Here is a 5,033-nt window from a genome sequence, read left to right as displayed (position 1 = left end):
TTATAGTTCCAAAAAGGTCCACTGAAAATTCAAGAAGTATAGCTTAAAAAGGCAATATAGAATTCAATATGAGATAGTAAAATGTAGTTTTATTTCAAAACAGGGCAATAAGAGAGAGACCAGAACCTGAGATAAATAAAAGACAAATAGAAAAATGGTAGACCTAAGTACAACCATATCAATAATTGCATTAAAGATGCATGGATGGTTCTACTGGTGGCACTCAGCAACCTAATGTCCCACAAGAAGTTCTCTGTCTCAGACATGGTGCCCTGGGTTTCTTGCCTTGGAAATGCAGCAGCTGGCACCATGGGAAGGTGCAGAGGTTCCCCAGGGATGACTCTTCCAAACCTGCCCACCTCACTGCCTTCCTGGGTTACAAGGCCAGCATGACCCATATCATGTGAGAAGTTGATAGGCCAGGATCCAAGGTAAACAAGAAGGAAGTTGTGGAGGCAGTGACCATCATGGAGACACCACCTGTGGTGGTCATAGGCATTGTGGGCTATGTGGAAACCCCTTGTGGCTTCCATACCTTCAAGACCATCTTTGCTGACCATATCAGTGATGAGTGCAAACAATGCTTCTGCAAGAACTGGTATAAATCTACGAAGAAGGTCTTCACCAACATTGCAAGAAGTGGCAGAATGATGATGGCAAGAAACAGCTGGAGAAGGACTTCAGCAGCATGAAAAAGTACCCCCAGGTCATCCATGTCATAGCACACACCCAGAGGCACCTGCTTCCTCTCTGTTGGAGATCGAGGTGAATGGAGGCACTGTGGCTGAGAAGCTGGACTGGGCCTGTGACAGGCTGGAGTAGCAAGTGCCTTTGAGTCAAGTGTTCAGGCAAGATAAGATGGCGGGCAAGCCATGGTGGCTCAGCAGGTAAGAATGCTTGTCTGCCATGCCCGAGGACCTGGGTTCGATTCCCGGTGCCTGCCCATGTAAAAAAACAAAAACAACAACAACAACAACAAAAAAGATAAGATGGCTACAAAGGTGTCACCACCTGCTGGCACTCTAAGAAGCTGCCTCACAAGACCCACTGAGAGCCACACCAGGTTGCTTCTACTGGGGCATGGCATCCTGCCCATGTGGCCTTTTCTGTGGCTTGGGCTGGATAGAAAGGCTATCGCCATTGCACTGAGATCAACAAGAAGATCCACAAGATTGGCCAGGGCTGTGTCATCAAGGATGATAAACTGATCAAAAACAACACCTGCACTGACTATAACTCATCTGACAAGAGTATCAACCCTCTGGGTGGTTTTGTCCATTGTGGTAAGGTGACCAATGACTTTGTCATGCTGAAAGGCTGTGTGGTAGGGACCAAGAAGTGAGTGCTCGCCCTCTGCAAGCCCTTGTGGTCCAGCCCAAACATCGGGCCCGGGGGAAGATCGACGTCAAGTTCATCAACACCACCTCCAAGTTTGCCCATGGCTGCTTCCAGACCAAGGAGGAGGAAAAGGCATTCATGGGACTACGTAAGAAAGACCAAATTGCAAAGGAAGAAGGAGCTTAATGTTAGGAGCTGATTGTGCAACTGGTGGGGTCTCAATAAAAAAAAAATACATGGATGGAATACTACAATTGAGAGGAAGAGGTTGTCAGATTGGATTAAAAAAGAGCAACATCCAACTATGCACATGTTAAGTGAAAAGGCAGAGATAAGGTGTGAAATTAAAGGTCATAAAAAGATGTTCTATGCAAACATTAATCATGAGAAAGCTGGCATGATTAAATTAAGACCAAAGTAGACTTTAAGAAAAGGAGTATTATCATAGAGAAAAGAGATATTTCAAAATAATAAAAGCATCTGTATATTATGATGATATGATTGTATTTGTACCTAGTTACTAATAAAGATGTACCTAATGGCAGAGTTTCAAATTCAATACTCTTAGAACTGAATGGAAAAATAGACTATCACAACAGGAAAATTTAATACTTTTCTGACAACAACTGACAGAACAACTATAACATTTAGTTATTGCTAGAAATATAAAAACCAGTTGTTCCTAGAACTGCAATAATCACTAAGGATATGAGATGTGAATGACACCATTAAGAATCTTGACTTAATTTACCTTTATAGAACACGACACTCAACAACTACAGAATATACAGTCTTTGCAAGGGAACATAGACTGTTCACCAAGTTGGTTCTATGCTTGGACATAAATTCTCAAATTTCAACATCTGACAGAATATGTTATCTAAATAAAATGGAGTTAAATTATGTAGTTCAACTTCTGAAAATCAGGTGTTTCATTTATACAGAGTATAGATTATAATATTTAGAAAGAATTCATTAGAACATTTAAATATCTATAAAAAACTATAATTATTTGAAATTGTAATTTCCACAGAAAAATTTTAGAAACAGAGGATCATATTAGATTTTGTGCTGAAATTGAAATGTAAGCTTTTAAGTAGAGTAAAATAACTCCATGTAGAGCCATTGTACAGATAACTGAAATTTATATGGTTCTAAAGGGTTATAATCAACTAGTGTCAATGAAAATATTTTAACTTAAAATATATGTGAACTCTCTTACAACTCAACAAAAATACAACACAAATACAAAATGGGCCAAGGATTTGAATAGATATTTCTCCAAGGAAGGTGTACAAATGACCAATAAATACATGAAAAGATGCTGAACGTCATTAGTCATTAGGGAAATGCAAATCAAAACCACAATGAGACACTATTTCACACTCACTAGAATGGCTCTTTTCTTTAAAGAAAAATAACAAGTGCTGATGAGGATGTGGAGAAATATGACCTCTCATGCATTGTTGGTGGGAATGTAATACCATGTGGCCAATGTGGAAAACAGTTTGACAGTGATCTAGCAATCCTACTTCTAGGAATATACCCAAAAGAACTGAAAGCAGAGTCTCAAACAGGCATCTGCATATCAATGCTTATGGTAGTTAAAATATAGAAACAACCAAATTGTCCATCAGGAGGTGAATGGATAAACAAAATATAATAGATATGTACAATGGAATATTAGACTTAAAAATAAATGAAATTACAATACACGCCAGTACATGGATGAACTTTGAAGACATTGCACTGAGTGAAATAAGTCAAACACAAATGGACAGATATTGTATGATTGCATTCATATGAAATAATTAGAATTATCTCTCATAGAGATTCTACAATACACTGTATTGTAGACAGGGAGGAGGGGCAATGGCAAGTTCATGAAGAATGGGTGCAGGGTCTATTTGAGGTGGGAGGAAAGATCTGTTAATAGATGGTGGTGAGGGTAGCAAAATATTTTGAATGTAATTAATCCCACTGAACGTTATGATTGGGAGTGATTGAGATGGGAAAGTTTGTGTTGTCTATGTATTTCAACAATTAAGAAAGAATGAACAACTAAAGAGACAATGGCAAGTAAACGCAACATGTGGTCCTCGATGGGAACTGTCAAGGGAAGAGAAAAGGTCATGTGGCACCCCAGGGGTCGGGACCCCTCAGTTAGCAGAAGAATGAAACCTTAAGCATGGAGCAGCGGGGTAACCAGAGCACAGGCCAAAGGACAAACAGCCTCCTCGCGGGGGAAAGAACTGATGATTTTCTGCCTTGTTCCCAGTGATGTATCCATGCTGTCATAAACACTGTTATCTTAGATTTATATCTTAAAGATACATCTGGGCACATGTTAATTCTCACCTCAAAGCCCCTTGACTCATAAGACCCCACTGTATCCATGTTTTCATAAGCAATGGAATGTCTTTGTTTTGGTCCCCTATAACTGGCTCTGTTGATTCCCACTTGATTGCGGAGTGCTGTTCCTTCCTTTGGAGCTGCTGCCTCTGGAGGCCGTCTCCTGTTCCTAAGACCTCAATCAACTCGCGTCTCACTCCATGCCTAGTGTGTTCCTTGGTCTTGGAGCTGTTCAGACCCATATCTTGAAAGAGCTGGGTCTGGACCATGACGGTTTAAAAGGGTATTCTTGAGACATATGAAAAATTGGATTATAGACTGTAAGCTTTATATCAATGTAAATTTCATGAACTTGATAAATGCACTTAAGGTGACTACATAAGTGAATCTCCTCGTTTTTAGGAAATGTGGCAGTATTAAGTTTTCAAAGAACAGGAGGTGTACAATTTACACTCACGGGTTCAAAAAATGGATTGATAGATGGGTAGAAAGACAGACAAGTAGATGGATAGATAAATCAGTGGTTTGATAGATAGAATGATATAAAAATGTGGCAAAATGTTAAAACTAACAGATCTGTTTATCTAGGGGGATAGGAGTATGTTGGAATTCTCTGTATGGGGTTTGTTTTATTTTTTTTTTTAACTGTCCTGTAAGTTAGGAAGTATTTCAAAATAAAAAAATTAAATAAAAAATACCATCATTGGTTATTTGATGTCTGTATTCTGTGAATGACAAAAGCCTTAGCTCAAAATAACTATGGAATGATCAGCATCCACTCACTATCCCCTGCTCCTCTCTTCTTCCTCCTCTTTCTCATTTTTGTTATTCTTATTGAATAGTGTTTTAGTTTCATTTTTAAAGATGAAAGCAAAAAATATTGTTTTGTTTTACAATCAATTACACAATCAGTTTTATATTTTCCATCTTATTCCTTCTTTCCATATTTATTTTTCTTCTTCTAAAGTCTGCCATTCATAATTTTAATGTGGGTAATGAACTCTTGGCTTTGTTATCTCTGAATTAAAAAAAAATCCCTTAATATTGAGTAATAATTTAGTTGGGTATAGAATTCAAGGTGCTTAGCACTGAAGCTATTACTCTATTGTTCTGGCATCATCCACTGGCAATGAGAAGTTTGCTGTCAAAACTTACTTTGTAAACTGCATTTTATTTCTGTTGTGGTACCGTTACCACCTTCCATTATTAAAATTTCCCATCTCCCAAACAGAAACTCCACACACCCATTTTGCATTAACTTCCCATGCCCCTTGGTCTCCATCCCAGGCAACCTATATTTTAATTTCTGTCTCTAGGAGTTCGCCTATTTTCTAGTAGTAACC

General features: G+C 38.5%; 1 pseudogene; it reads left to right on the top strand.

Annotated features, from left to right (window-relative positions):
* The first annotated feature begins 234 nt into the window (after nt 1-234).
* Nucleotides 235-1,524, top strand: LOC143661737 (large ribosomal subunit protein uL3-like; annotated as a pseudogene).
* Nucleotides 1,525-5,033: the final 3,509 nt, after the last annotated feature.

The sequence above is a fragment of the Tamandua tetradactyla genome, chromosome 17 (genome assembly GCF_023851605.1).
Source record: "Tamandua tetradactyla isolate mTamTet1 chromosome 17, mTamTet1.pri, whole genome shotgun sequence".
NCBI classification, from domain to species: Eukaryota; Metazoa; Chordata; class Mammalia; order Pilosa; family Myrmecophagidae; genus Tamandua; species Tamandua tetradactyla.
Note: the sequence above shows the minus strand (reverse complement) of the source record. Positions and strands in the feature narration are given on the sequence as shown.